Source organism: Dromaius novaehollandiae, unplaced genomic scaffold (assembly GCF_036370855.1).
Source record: "Dromaius novaehollandiae isolate bDroNov1 unplaced genomic scaffold, bDroNov1.hap1 HAP1_SCAFFOLD_31, whole genome shotgun sequence".
Taxonomy (NCBI): Eukaryota; Metazoa; Chordata; class Aves; order Casuariiformes; family Dromaiidae; genus Dromaius; species Dromaius novaehollandiae.
The window spans coordinates 4,534,029-4,549,191 of record NW_026991289.1 but is presented as its reverse complement, the minus strand read 5'-3'; the positions used below and the strand labels follow the sequence as shown (position 1 = coordinate 4,549,191).

The window sequence follows — 15,163 nt, the reverse complement described above, 5'->3', positions numbered from 1 at the left end:
CCATCGCTTCCCGCAGAGGCTGCGCCAGAGGCCTCCCACTTGTGCGGAGGCCCTTGTGGGGAGAGCAACAGCCTGCCTCTCCAACCACCGTTCCCCAAAGAAAGCGCAGCAGAAGGCTCTGCCCTGGCCGCAGGCCTTCCTCACCAGGTGAGCAAGGAGCATGGCGTCGGCACCCACCACCCAAGGGAGGTGCGGTGTGAGCAGTGTCTGGGGTGTGCAGGGTGGGTGAGAAGAGCTGCCCCATCGCATGGGTCCCCCTGCGGCCGTGGTGAAAAGCTGTCCCCCCAGCCCTTTGCGCTCTGCACTCTCTGCCCTGGGGAAGATGCCTGGTGCTCTGCGTTTCCAAGTGCCAGAGGCCCAGGGCTGACGTGCCCTCCCCGGCCTGCACAGCACCCAGCCCTGGGGCATGGATGCTGAGCGAGGAGGGCAGGGGCAGCCCCAGCAGCAGCCGCCTCCCACAGCCAGCGAGCCAGCCCCCTTGTGCCACACACCCGGCCACCTCCATCCCCCGCTGCCCGTCGTGGCCCCCGGCCCAGCCCTGCTGCTACGGCCCCAAGACAAGCCTTGTGCCACTGCCCAGCCAGCTGCATGTGCCTCCCCTTGGGGCTCGCGGCCACTCACAGCATCCCCCCACCCCAGACCCTTTCCCCCCTCACATATCCCAGGGCACCAGGATGCTGAGCATGGCCAGCTGATACCACACAGGGGTGTGTTGCTGCTCTCCCCATGCAGGTTGCCTGGGAGCCCAAAGAGGAGCACAAGTCGTCGTCTTCCCTCCGGCCCACGCCAGAGGTGGACTCAGGTAGGTACCCAAGTCGAGAGCCGTTCTGGGGACGGCACAGCGAGCGGCACTGAGGCTGGCAGCAGGAAGCACCCAGGGGCTGGCCATGCCGAGGCCGTGAGCCCTCGGGAAAGCCCTTGGTGCCAGGGACAGGCGGGTGCTTGCCCTGCGCCTGCCCAGCCCCTCGCCCACGGCTCTCCTTCCTCCACAGGCATCACCGCCCTCCCGCATGCTGCGCCTTCCAGGCGATGGCCGTCGCGGCTCAGGGCAGCGCTTCGGGCTCTGCGCAGAGCTTTTAGCTGCCGCTGTGTCTCAGGGCAGTGAGAGGAACAGCGCGAGGATGCAGCTGCCAGACAGGTCGCCCGAGATGGGGCATGGCGCAGAGCAAAGAGGCAGAGCGACGGAGGCTCTCTCCTGGCTGCTACAGCAATGCTGCCGCATCGTGTCCCAGAGCCCATGTTCTGCTCCAAATAAACCCTCGGCAGCTGTTCCCGCCATGTTACTTGGTGTCAGGGAAATGTCAGGAGAAAGACTAGTGCAGGCGCTGCCAAGGAAGGCAGTCAGGGCTGCAGAGAAAGCCCTACAAGCAGTCGCAGAGTGAGAGAGCAGCTGGGGTGGGAAGGGTCTTCCGGAGGTGTCTGCTGCAACCTCCTGCTGCAAGTGGAGGCAAGCGGAGGAGGTTTCGCAGGCCCTGTCAGGGTCGAGCTCTGACCGTCTCTGGCGATGGATTCCCGCACGGCCCTGGCACCCTGCTCCAGTGTTGCACCACCATTCGGCTTCCAAGGCCATTTGCAGTCTCTGAGGGGAATTTTCCCTGCCGCAAGCTGTGCCGTTGCCCCTCGTCCTGTCCCCAGGCCCCTCAGGACGTCTCTGGCTCCATGCTCTCTGCACGCTCCCGTTAGGCTCTTGCAGGCAGCAGTGAGATCCCCCTACGCCTTCTCTTCCGCCGGCTGCACCAAGCCAGCACCCTTGGCCTCTGCTCCTGTGTGCTGTGCTGCAGCTGCCAGGCAGCTTGGGGGCCTGCGCTGGGCTTGCTGCAGTGTGGCCCCATCTGCGTGGGGCAGGGGGCTGGGGATATGGGTGCAATAGGCGGGGGCTGGGGATATGGGTGCAATAGGGCGGGGGGCCTGGGGATGTGAGTGCAATGGGGCAGAGGGCTGGGGATATGGGTGCAATGGGGCAGGGGGCCTGGGGATGTGAGTGCAATGGGGCAGAGGGCTGGGGATATGGGTGCATTGGGGCAGGGGGGCTGGGGAGGTGGGTGCAATGGGGCAGGGGGCTGGGACCATGGGTGCAATGGGGCGGGGAGGCTTGGGAGGTGGGCGCAATGGGGCAGAAGCCTGGGGACGTGGGCGCAATGGGGCAGGGGGCTGGGACCATGGGTGCAATGGGGCGGGGAGGCTTGGGATATGGGCGCAATGGGGCAGAAGCCTGGGGACGTGGGCGCAATGGGGCAGGGGGCTGGGACCATGGGTGCAATGGGGTGGGGGGCCTGGGTCCATGGGTGGTGGTGGGTGTTGATGTGACCTCACATCTGCGTCCATTGGTGGTGGTGGGTGTTGATGTGACCTCATGCCTGAGTCCAGGGGTGCAATGGGGGTGGACACCTGGGTCCATGGGTGGTGGTGGGTGCTGATGGGGTGGCCACCTGGGCCCATGGGTGACAACACGGGTGCAATGGGGCTGGACACCTGCGTCCATGGGTGGTGGTGGGTGCTGATGGGTGGCCACCTGGGCCCATGGGTGACAACACAGGTGCAATGGGGCTGGACACCTGGGTCCATGGGTGGCGGACGGTGCTGATGGGGTTGGACACCTGGCTCCATGGATGGGTGTGGGTGCTGATGGGACTGGATGCCTGGCTCCAGGGGTGCAACGGGGCTGGATGCCTGGGTCCCCGGGCAGCTCCTCACCCATGGGTGCCACCTTGGGCAGGTTTCCACATCTTCCAGTAGACCTATGGGTGCAGGGGGTGGGCCGGGGGCCACCTACCAGCACTTGGCCTTCGATGGGCGCCACTCCCTGAGCTCCCACTGCTGGCCCCGTGTCCCCATCGCCATGTCCCTGTGGTCTCCTGTCCCTATCCCTGCCCCCGTCCCTGCATCCTCGGGTCCCCATCTCCACTGCCGGGTCCCCGTCCCTTGGCCGAGCCAAACTCCATCCCCGGAGCTGACCCCTGTCCCCACCGTGTCCCCCCGTCCCTGTGACAGAGCCAACTCCATCAGCATCCCCACAGCATCCCCGTCCCCATGGTGTCCCCATCCCCACAGCATCCCCATTCGCCTGCCGTCCTCGTCCTCACCACGTCCCCATCCCCGTGGTGTCCCCGTCCCCCTGCCCCTGCGACAGAGCCAACTCCATCTCCAGCCCCACAGCGTCCCCGTCCCCATGGTGTCCCTATCCCCACCACGTCCCCCTGCCCCTGTGACAGAGCCAACTCCATCTCCATCCCAATGGTGTCCCCGTCCACACATCGTCCCCAACCCCACATCATCCCCATCCCCAGTGTCCCCCTGCCCCTGTGACAGAGCCAACTCCATCTCCATCCCCACATCGTCCCCATGCCCACGGCATCCCATCCCCACATCGTCTCCATCCCCATGGCGTCCCATCCCCACATCGTCCCCACTTCCACATCATCCCCATCCCCACATCATCCCCATCCCCCCAGTGTCCCATCCCCACATCATCCCCATCCCCACATCATCCCCGTCCCCCCAGTGTCCCCGTCCCCACATCATCTCCATCCCCACGTCGTCCTCGTCCTCCCACATCGCCTCCGCGCTCCCGCCCACCACGCGCTCCACGGAGATCAGCCCGGCGCCCGGTGGCGTCACCACTGCCGCGCTGCGCCATTGGCGGGCGGCCGCCGGCGGGGCCAGTGGCTGCGCGACAAGGCGGGGCGGGAGTCGCGGCTCGGCCCTGCGCAGCGCCCTCCGCGCGCGCCCCCGCTGTCGCTTCTCCCAACCTGCCGCACTGGGATCTGCCCAGCGCCTGGTGACGCCTGGGTCGACTCGAGCCGCTATTGGCGGGTGGGACAGAGCGCAGCCAATGGCCGTGTGCCGCAGCAGAGCCAATGGCAGCGCGGGGGCGTGGCCCCCGTGGGCTTCGGTGCTGCGTGAGGGCGACGGCGATGGCAGCGAGGAGGCGGTAGCGGGGCGGGCGATGGGGCCGGGGCTGCTGCTGCTGCTGCTGCTGGGGGGCGGTGGGGCGGCGGCGAGTGGTGAGTGCGGGCGGGGACCCCAGCCCCCCTCTGCCCCTCCCCCGCCGCCGGGCTCCCCGTCAGCGGCCCCACGGACCGGCCTGCAACCGCCCCCGGGTGGTGCTGCCCCCCCGACCTGCCCCCCGGGACGTGCTACCCCCCTGGACCCCCTCGGGCTGTGCTGCCCCCCCGGAGCCCCCCAACCTGCCCCCCCAGGACGTGCTGCCCCCCCAACCTGAACCCTGGGACATGCTGCCCCCCCGACCCGCCCGTCTTGTCCCCCCGGGACATCTTGATCCCCCGGATGCCCCCCAATGTGCCCCCCCGGCCCCTCACCACACCCCATGTCCCCGCAGGCCCCCACTCCCTGCGCTACTTCAACACCGCCGTGACGGAGCCCAGCCCGGGGCTGCCCGCCTTCGTCTCCGTGGGCTACGTGGACGGGGAGCTCATCGATCGCTACGACAGCGAGATGCAGAGAGTGGTGCCGCGCGCGGCCTGGATGGAGCAGGAGGGTCAGGACCACTGGGACGAGGAGACCCGGATCAATCAGGACTGTCAGGAGACTTTCCGTGTGTACCTGGACATGCTGCAGGAGTGCTACAACCAGAGCAGGGGTGAGCACGGGCCGGGGCTCCAGCGGCCGGGCCGGGGCTCCCGGCGGCAGCCGCTCGCCATCAGCGCTGGGGGCTGCGGGGCTGGGGTGCCCCCGGCCCTGCGCTGGGTGCCGGGTCCGAGCCCCTCTGCTGCCCCTGAGCCCCCGTCTCCCTGCTTGTGTCTCAGGGTATCACACAGTGCAGCGCACGTACGGCTGTGACCTCCTGGAGGATGGCGGGACCCGGGGGTTTATGCAGCTTGGCTACGACGGGAAGGACTTCATCGCCTTCGACAAGGACACGCTGACATTCGTCACGGCGGATGCTGCTGCGCTAATCAGGAAGAGGAAGTGGGAGGCTGAGAATGAGCCTGAGCGCTGGAAGCACTACCTGGAGAACAGCTGCATCGAGGGGCTGCGGACATACGTGGAGCACGGGAGGGCCGCACTGGTGAGGGCGAGGCGGGACCCCCCGGACACGGGGACGGGCCCCGGGCTCGGCGCTGGGCCCAGGCACCTGAGGGCGCTGCTGGCGGCGCGGTGCGGCGTGTGCATCCGGGCCTGGGCGCGAGCTGCCTGACCTCCCTCCCTCACGCCGTCTCCCCAGAGCGCCCTGCAGTGAGAGTGTCGGCCAAGGAGAGCCACGGCTTCGTGACCCTGTCGTGCCGGGCTCACGGCTTCTACCCGCGGCCCATCAGCATCAGCTGGCTGAAAAAGGGCCGCGTCCAAGCCCAGGAGACCAAGCGGGACAGCGTCACACCCAACAGCGATGGCACCTCCCTGCCTGGGCCAGCTTTGAGGCCCTCCCCGCAGAGAAGCACGAGTACCAGTGCCGCGTGGAGCACGCCAGCCTGCCGGAGCCCGGCCTCTTCTCCTGGGGTGAGCGCGGGCGGCCAGAGCTCGTGGAGTGCCCGCTGGGGGCAGCTCCCGGCCCCCGCTCCCGGCCCCACTCTCTTCCAGAGCCACCGAGCTCCCTGCTGCCCGTTGTCCTCGGGGCGGTCATCGCTGTGGTCGTCGTCATCACGGCGATCGCCGGCTTTGTGGTCTGGAAGAGCAGATGGGGTAAAGCACGGGGGCCGAGGAGGCGGGGGGAGGGAGGCCGGGAGGAGAAGGGGCTCGAGCCGGAGCCCTGGGGCCGGAGCAGAGCCGGGCCGTGAGGGGCCGCGTGGCCTGATGCCTCTTTCTTCCCGCAGGGAGGAAGGAGCAGGGGTACGCGATCGCCAAAGGTGAGTGCCGGGGCCGCTCCGTTCCAGGCCGCGCCTGGCAGCGGGGCAGCATTTGCTCTCTGGTTTCTGGCAGCCACGGGGCTGGCGCGTCCCGTCCCCCGCCTGCCCCAATCTCCCCTCTTCCGTGCCCCACAGCTTTTCCCCGGCTGCAGGGCAGGGAAAGGGTTGGCGTCCCGCCGCTGGAGGCTGAGGCGCCCGGGCGCTGCCCTCTGCTCCTGGCGCCTGTGAGGCGGCTCCAGGGCCGGGTTCTGGCCCAGCGGGCTCTGCCCTGGCCCGGCTTTGCCCGCGGCTGGTGCGGGGCCCGCAATGCCACTGGCACGGGGCCGGGGCTCACTGCCGCTCCTCTCTCACAGGCCACGACGGGACATCCAGCAGCTCCGGAATGGGTCAGAGCGGGTGCTGGGAGCAGGGCGGGGGGCCCCGGCCCGGCGCGATACCAGGCTGGCACCCACCATGGGGCTGCTGGCCGGCCGGGCGCTGCGGCTGGGTCCTCGGGGGCTTCTGCCTGCTCCCCTGCCTCCGGGAGGGGGGATTTAGCCCCGCAGCGCAGCTCCCATGGGGGACGGCGACGTGGGGCTGGGACCTGCAGGACAGGGAGTGCACGGGGGTGCGGGGGCACCCCCCGCCCCCCACACCTCTGCCTTTATTGATTTTTTTCCTCTCTTGGCTTTGCAGGAAGCAATGCCGCCATTTAAGCGCTCCGTCCTGGTAAGCGAGGGGCCGCAGCCAGACCCGGCGGCACAGGCAGCGGGGCCCAGCCCGCCCGAGCACCTGCCGTCTCCTCGCTGCAGCTCCCGGGACGCCGCCAAGTCCCCTCGGCTCCCACAGCCCGGGAGCAGCAGCACCCGACACCCCGCTCGAGGCTAAACCCGCCCTGTTTGGGTGCTCGGGCGCTGCGGGGTGCAGGTGGGCACCTGGGGGCAGGTCGGGGGGCTCAGGCTTTTGTCTCACTGCGCCTTGGATCTGCTCCCTGGCTCCGACGTGCTGCAAAAAGCTGTGAAGGTGGTGGGAAGCCCCCAGAGAAGAGGAGCGCTCGGAGCCTGCTCCTGCCGTGGTCCCAGCGCTGAGCTGGGGTAAAACCAGTTTTATCAGTGTGCGAGGCAGGGTTTCCATCTGCCAGTTGCCTGGGAAATAGAGAATTTGCTGGATTTTTTCAGCACTTGTCCTGGTGGCTCTCTTCGAACAAGAATGCTGTTTCTGTGGTGGGCCTCTTCGAACAAGAACGCTGTTTCTGCGGTGGGCCTCTGAACAAGAACGCTGTTTTTTTTAGTGCGTCTCGTAGCACAGGAACGTTGTTTTTAGGTGTGTCTGTTACGACAACAGTGCTGTTTTCTGACTGTACTGTTATGGAAATTAGGCTTGTCGGCCCCCATAACAGGGCCCGACCCTAGGTTCCCGCAAGTAAAATTCAGAGCCAAATCAAAGCAAATTAAATAATTAAATTTTAGTTACACGCGTGCAGTAATTACAGCTCGAGCTGGGTGCCTCCAAAGAGAGACCCCAACAAAAAAAAATCCTGGGCAATTACAGTTTTTTCAACTTAAGTTTCCCACCCTTCACACAGTAGTTAGACCAATAGTAATTTTTTTGGTCTGGGGTCTCCTGCTCCTCATTGGATCTCATCATTGTTCCTAGGCAGGCTCTTTTTCTTCCTTATCTTTACTGTTGTGGTTTCTGCTGAGGTTGTACCTTCGTTTCTTGCTGGGTCTTACTGTTGTCTCTCAAGGTCCACAGGAGGAGGAGGAGGTGATTCTAAATCATAACAATGAACACTGCCCCAGCAGTGAGCTAAGGCTTTGCCCCTCAAGGTCCTAATGCCCTGCACTGGTCTTATTTCAAAGCCTTGACACCCTCCCTTTGGGAGTGTGAGACGCAGGAATGCAGACTGCTTGTAACTCCCTTATCTTCCCAGCTGGAACCAGCTCTGAGGCCCTTTTCTTACTGGACTAAGTAAAAGTTCATTATTTTCTCTAAGTGCGGCCTAAGGCTTCATCAAATTTAGCTACTCATGCTAAGCAAGTTTTATACAAGGTGTGCTAAGCGGCTACCTCTAGACAGTTTCAGTTTGCTATTCTTTAACACTGCCAGCACTAGCTGCACACCCAGGGGCTGACCTGCTGGATCCAAGCACTGCTGCTCAAGCCCATGCCCCTCACTGGCAGCATGCAGGAAAAACCCCACCTGTCCTGCCAGGCCTAGAGCCATGTCATCACACTTGGTACTTTCCAGGCAGGATCCTTGGTGCCCATACGGAGCAGCTGTTAAAGAATAGCGAACTGAAACTGTCTAGAGGTAGCCGCTTAGCACAACTTCTATAAATCTTGCTTGGCATGAGGAGCTAAATTTGCTGAAGCCTTAGGCCGCACTTAGAGAAAATAATGAACTTTTACTTAGTCCAGTAAGAAAAGGGCCTCAGAGCTGGTTCCAGCTGGGAAGATAAGGGAGTTACAAGCAGTCTGCATTCCTGCGTCTCACACTCCCAAAGGGAGGGTGTCAAGGCTTTGAAATAAGAGCAGTGCAGGGCATTAGGACCTTGAGGGGCAAAGCCTTAGTTCACTGCTAGGGCAGTGTTAATTGTTATGATTTAGAATCACCTCCTCCTCCCCCTCTGGACCTTGAGAGACAACAGTAAGACCCAGCAAGAAACGAAGGCACAACCGTCGGCAGAAACCACAACAGTAAAGATAAGGAAGAAAAAGAGCCTGCCTAGGAACAACGATGAGATCCAATGAGGAGCAGGAGACCCCAGACCTAAAAATTACTATTGGTCTAACTACTGCGTGAGGGGTGGGAAATTTAAGTTGAAAAAACTAAAATTGCCCAGGATTTTTTTTTGTTGGGGTGTCTCTTTGGAGGCACCCAGCTCAAGCTGTAATTACTGCACGCGTGTAACTAAAATTTAATTATTTAATTTGCTTTGATTTGGCTCTGAATTTTACTTGCGGGAACCTAGGATCGGGCCCTGTTATGGTGGCCGACAAGCCTAATTTCCATAACAGTACAGTCAGAAAACAGCATTGTTGTCGTAACAGACACACCTAAAAACAACGTTCCTGTGCTACGAGACACACCAAAAAAACAGCGTTCTTGTTCAGAGGCCCACCACAGAAACAGCATTCTTGTCTGAAGAGGCCCACCACAGAAACAGCATTCTTGTTCGAAGAGAGCCACCAGGACAAGTGCTGAAAAAATCCAGCAAATTCTCTATTTCCCAGGCAACTGGCAGATGGAAACCCTGCCTCGCACACTGATAAAACTGGTTTTACCCCAGCTCAGCGCTGGGACCACGGCAGGAGCAGGCTCCGAGCGCTCCTCTTCTCTGGGGGCTTCCCACCACCTTCACAGCTTTTTGCAGCACGTCGGAGCCAGGGAGCAGATCCAAGGCACAGTGAGACAAAAGCCTGAGCCCCCCCGACCTGCCTCCGGGTGCCCACCTGCACCCCGCAGCACCCAAGCACCCAAACGGGGCGGGTTTAGCCTCGAACGGGGCGTTGGGTGCTGCTGCTCCCGGGCTGTGGGAGCCGAGGGGGCTTGGCGGCGTCCCGGGAGCTGCAGCGAGGAGACGGCGAGCGCTCGGGGGGGCTGGGCCCCCGCTGCCCGCACCGCTGGGTCCGGCTGCGGCACCTCGCTTACCAGGACGGAGCGCTTAAATGGCGGCATTGCTTCCTGCAAAGACAAGAGAGGAAAAAATCAATAAAGGCAGAGGTGTGGGGGGCAGGGGGTACCCCCGCACCCCCGTGCGCGCCCTGTCCTGCAGGTCCCAGCCCCACGTCGCCGTCCCCCATGGGAGCTGCGCTGCAGGGCTAAATCCCCCCTCCCAGAGCCAGGGGAGCAGGCAGAAGCCCCCGAGGACCCAGCCGCAGCGCCCGGCCGGCCAGCAGCCCCATGGCGGGTGCCAGCCTGGCATCGCGCTGGGCTGGGGCCCCCCGCCCTGCTCCCAACACCAGCTCTGACCCATTCCGGAGCTGCTGGATGTCCCGTCGTGGCCTGTGAGAGAGGAGCGGCAGTGAGCCCCGGCCCCGTGCCAGTGGCACTGCAGGTCCCGCACCAGCCGCGGGCAAAGCCGGATCAGGGCAGAGCCCGCTGGGCCGGGACCCGGCCCTGGAGCCACCTCACAGGCACCACGAGCAGAGGGCAGCACCCGGGCGCCTCAGCCTCCAGCGGCGGGACGCCAACCCTTTCCCTGCCCTGCAGCCGGGGAAAAGCTGTGGGGCACGGAAGAGAGGAGATGGGGGCAGGTGGGGGACAGGACGCACCAGCCCCGCGGCCGCCAGAAACCAGAGAGCAAATGCTGCCCCACTGCCAGGCGCGGCCTGGGACGGAGCGGCCCCGGCACTCACCTTTGGCGATCGCGTACCCCTTCTCCTTCCTCCCTGCGGGAAGAGAAGGCATCAGGCCACGTGGCCCCTTGCAGCCCGGCTCTGCTCCGGTCCCGGGGCGCCAGCTCGGGCCCCTTCTCCTCCCGGCCTCCCTCCCCCCGCCTCCCCAGCCCTGGCGCTTTACCCCATCTGCTCTTCCAGACCACAAAGCTGGTGATCACCGCAATGACGACAACCACAGCAATGACCGCCCCAAGGACAACGGGCAGCAGGGAGCTCAGTGGCTCTGGAAGAGAGCGGGGCCGGGAGCAGGGGCCGGGAGCTGCCCCCAGCGGGCACTCCACGAGCTCTGGCCGCCCGCGCTCACCCCAGGAGAAGAGGCCGGGCTCCGGCAGGCTGGCGTGCTCCACACGGCACTGGTACTCGTGCTTCTCTGCGGGGAGGGCCTCAAAGCTGGCCCAGGCGGGGAGGTGCCATCACTGTTGGGCGTGACACTGTCCCGCTTGGTCTCCTGGGCTTGGACGCGGCCCTTTTTCAGCCAGCTGATGCTGATGGGCCGCGGGTAGAAGCCGTGAGCCCGGCACGACAGGGTCACGAAGCCGTGGCTCTCCTTGGCCGACACTCTCACTGCAGGGCGCTCTGGGGAGACGGCGCGAGGGAGGGAGGTCAGGCAGCTCGCGCCCAGGCCTGGATGCACACGCCGCACCGCGCCGCCAGCAGCGCCCTCGGGCGCCTGGGCCCAGCGCCGAGCCCGGGGCCCGTCCCCGTGTCCGGGGGGTCCCGCCTCGCCCTCACCTCTCCTCTCCAGCGCGGCCCTCCGTACTCCACGTATCTCCGCAGCCCCTCGATGCAGCTGTTCTCCAGGTAGTGCTTCCAGCACTCAGGCTCATTCTCAGCCTCCCACTTCCTCTTCGTGATTAGCGCAGCAGCATCCGCCGTGACGAATGTCAGCGTGTCCTTGTCGAAGGCGATGAAGTCCTTCCCGTCGTAGCCAAGCTGCATAAACCCCCGGGTCCCGCCATCCTCCAGGAGGTCACAGCCGTACGTGCGCTGCACTGTGTGATACCCTGAGACACAAGCAGGGAGACGGGGGCTCAGCGGCAGCAGAGAGGCTCAGACCCGGCACCCAGTGCAGGGCCGGGGGCACCCCAGCCCCGCAGCCCCCAGCACTGATGGCGAGTGGCTGCTGCCGGGAGCCCCGGCCTGGCCCCTGGAGCCCCGGCCCGTGCTCACCCCCGCTCTGGTTGTAGCTCTCCTGCAGCATGTCCAGGTACACACGGAAAGTCTCCTGACAGTCCTGATTGATCCGGGTCTCCTCGTCCCAGTGGTCCTGACCCTCCTGCTCCATCCAGGCCGCGCCCGGCACCGCCCTCTGCGTCTCGCTGTCGTAGCGATCGATGAGCTCTCCGTCCACGTAGCCCACGGAGACGAAGGCGGGCAGCCCCGGGCTGGGCTCCGTCACGGCGGTGTTGAAGTAGCGCAGGGAGTGGGGGCCTGCAGGGACATGGGGTGCGGTGAGGGGCCGGGGGGGCACATTGGGGGGCATCCGGGGGTTCAAGATATCCTGGGGGGACACGACGGGCAGGTCGGGGGGGCAGCATGTCCCAGGGTTCAGGTCGGGGGGGCAGCACGTCCCGGGGGGACTGGTTGGGGGGCTCCGGGAGGGCAGCACATCCCGGGGGGGTCCAGGGGGGTAGCACGTCCCGGGGGGCAGGTCGGGGGGGCAGCACCTCCCGGGGGCGGTTGCAGGCCGGTCCGTGGGGCCGCTGACGGGGAGCCCAGCGGCGGGGGGGGCAGAGGGGGGCCAGGGTCCCTGCCCGCACTCACTGCTTGCCGCCGCCCCACCGCCCCCCAGCAGCAGCAGCAGCAGCAGCAGCAGCAGCAGCAGCAGCAGCAGCAGCAGCAGCAGCAGCAGCAGCAGCAGCAGCCCTGGCCCCCCTGCCCGCCCCGCTACCGCCTCCTCGCTGCCATTGCTGCCGCCCTCATGCAGCCCCGAAGCCCACGGGGGCCACGCCCCCGCGCCACCATTGGCTCCGCTGCGGCGCACCGCCATTGGCTGCGCTCTGTCCCAGCCGCCAATAGCAGCTCGCGTCGACCCAGGCGTCACCAGGCGCTGGGCAGATCCCGGCGCGGCAGGTTGGGAGAAGCGACAGCGAGGGCGCGCACGGAGGGCGCTGCGCAGGGCTGAGCTGCGGCTCCCGCCCCGCCTTGTCGCGCAGCCATTGGCCCCGCCGGCGGCCGCCCGCCAATGGCGCGACGCTGCAGTGGTGACGCCACCGGGCGCTGGGCAGATCTCCGCGGAGCGCGTGGTGGGCGGGAGCGCGGAGGCGAAGTGGGAGGACGAGGACGATGTGGGGATGGAGACGATGTGGGGACGGGGACACTGGGGGGACGGGGATGATGTGGGGATGGGGATGATGTGGAAGTGGGGACGATGTGGGGACGGGACGCCATGGGGATGGGGACGATGTGGGGATGGGATGCCGTGGGGATGGGGACGATATGGGGATGGAGTTGGCTCTGTCACAGGGGCAGGGGGACAGTGTGGGGATGGGGATGATGTGGGGTTGGGGATGATGTGTGGACGGGGACACCATTGGGATGGGATGGAGTTGGCTCTGTCACGGGCAGGGGGACGTGGTGGGGACAGGGACACCGTGGGGACGGGGACGCTGTGGGGCTGGAGATGGAGTTGGTTCTGTCGCAGGGGCAGGGGGACGGGGACACCACGGGGATGGGGACATGGTGAGGACGAGGACGGCAGGCGAATGGGGATGCTGTGGGGATGGGGACACCGTGGGGACGGGGATGCTGTGGGGACGCTGATGGAGTTGGCTCTGTCACAGGGACGGGGGGACACGGTGGGGACGGGGGTCAGCTCCGGGGATGGAGTTTGGCTCGGCCAAGGGACGGGGACCCGGCGGTGGAGATGGGGACACGAGGATGCAGGGACGGGGGCAGGGATAGGGACAGGAGACCATGGGGACATGGCGATGGGGACACGGGGCCAGCAGTGGGAGCTTAGGGAGTGGCGCCCATCGAAGGCCGAGTGCTGGTAGGTGGCCCCCGGCCCACCCCCTGCACCCATAGGTCTACTGGAAGATGTGGAAACCTGCCCAAGGTGGCACCCATGGATGAGGAGCTGCCCGGAGACCCAGGCGTCCAGCCCCGTTGCACCCCTGGAGCCAGGCATCCAGTCCCATCAGCACCCACACCCATCCATGGAGCCAGCTGTCCAACCCCATCAGCACCGTCCGCCACCCATGGACCCAGGTGTCCAGCCCCATTGCACCCGTGTTGTCACCCATGGGCCCAGGTGGCCACCCATCTGCACCCACCACCACCCATGGACCCCGGCGTCCACCCCCATTGCACCACTGGACTGAGGCGTGAGGTCACATCAACACCCACCACCACCAATGGACGCAGGCGTGAGGTCACATCAACACCCACCACCACCCATGGACCCAGGCCCCCCATCCCATTGCACCCATGGTCCCAGCCCCCTGCCCCATTGCACCCATGTCCCCAGACCCCTGCCCAATTGTGCCCATGTCCCCAGGCCCCTGCCCCATTGCACCCATATCCCCAGCCCCTGCCCCATTGCACCCATGGTCCCAGCCCCCTGCCCCATTGCACCCACCTCCCCAGCCCCCTGCCCCATTGCACCCGTATCCCCAGCCCCCCTGCCCCATTGCACCCATATCCCCAGCCCTCTGCCCCATTGCACTCACATCCCCAGGCCCCCGTCCTATTGCACCCATATCCCAGGCCCCCACCCCATTGCACCATATCCCCAGCCCCCTGCCCCACGCAGATGGGGCCACACTGCAGCAAGCCCAGCGCAGGCCCCCAAGCTGCCTGGCAGCTGCAGCACAGCACACAGGAGCAGAGGCCAAGGGTGCTGGCTTGGTGCAGCCGGCGGAAGAGAAGGCGTAGGGGGATCTCACTGCTGCCTGCAAGAGCCTAACGGGAGCGTGCAGAGAGCATGGAGCCAGAGACGTCTTGAGGGGCCTGGGGACAGGACAAGGGGCAACGGCACAGCTTGCGGCAGGGAAAAGTCCCCTCAGAGACTGCAAATGGCCTTGGAAGCCGAATGGTGGTGCAACACTGGAGCAGGGTGCCAGGGCCGTGCGGGAATCCATCGCCAGAGACGGTCAGAGCTCGACCCTGACAGGCCCTGTGAAACCTCCTCCGCTTGCCTCCACTTGCAGCAGGAGGTTGCAGCAGACACCTCCAGAAGACCCTTCCCACCCCAGCTGCTCTCTCACTCTGCGACTGCTTGTAGGGCTTTCTCTGCAGCCCTGACTGCCTTCCTTGGCAGCGCCTGCACTAGTCTTTCTCCTGACAGTTCCCTGACACCAAGTAACACGGTGGGAACAGCTGCCGAGGGTTTATTTGGAGCAGAACATGGGCAGTGGGACACGATGCGGCAGCATTGCTGTAGCAGCCAGGAGAGAGCCTCCATCGCTCTGCCTCTTTGCTCTGCGCCATCCCCCATCTCGGGCGACCTGTCTGGCAGCTGCATCCTCGCGCTGTTCCTCTCACTGCCCTGAGTCACAGCGGCAGCTAAAAGCTCTGCGCAGAGCCCGAAGCGCTGCCCTGAGCCGCGACGGCCATCGCCTGGAAGGCGCAGCATGCGGGAGGGCGGTGATGCCTGTGGAGGAAGGAGAGCCGTGGGCGAGGGGCTGGGCAGGCGCAGGGCAAGCACCCGCCTGTCCCTGGCACCAAGGGCTTTCCCGAGGGCTCACGGCCTCGGCATGGCCAGCCCCTGGGTGCTTCCTGCTGCCAGCCTCAGTGCCGCTCGCTGTGCCGTCCCCAGAACGGCTCTCAACTTGGGTACCTACCTGAGTCCACCTCTGGCGTGGGCCGGAGGGAAGACGACGACTTGTGCTCCTCTTTGGGCTCCCAGGCAACCTGCATGGGGAGAGCAGCAACACACCCCTGTGTGGTATCAGCTGGCCATGCTCAGCATCCTGGTGCCCTGGGATATGTGAGGGGGGAAAGGGTCTGGGGTGGGGGGATGCTGTGGGTGGCCGC

At 65.5% G+C, this 15,163-nt stretch overlaps 2 pseudogenes; one reads left to right on the top strand and one right to left on the bottom strand.

Annotated features, from left to right (window-relative positions):
• The first annotated feature begins 3,946 nt into the window (after positions 1 to 3,946).
• LOC135325570 (class I histocompatibility antigen, F10 alpha chain-like) lies at positions 3,947 to 6,516 on the top strand (annotated as a pseudogene).
• Positions 6,517 to 9,450: 2,934 nt separating this feature from the next.
• Positions 9,451 to 12,176, bottom strand: LOC135325569 (class I histocompatibility antigen, F10 alpha chain-like; annotated as a pseudogene).
• Positions 12,177 to 15,163: the final 2,987 nt, after the last annotated feature.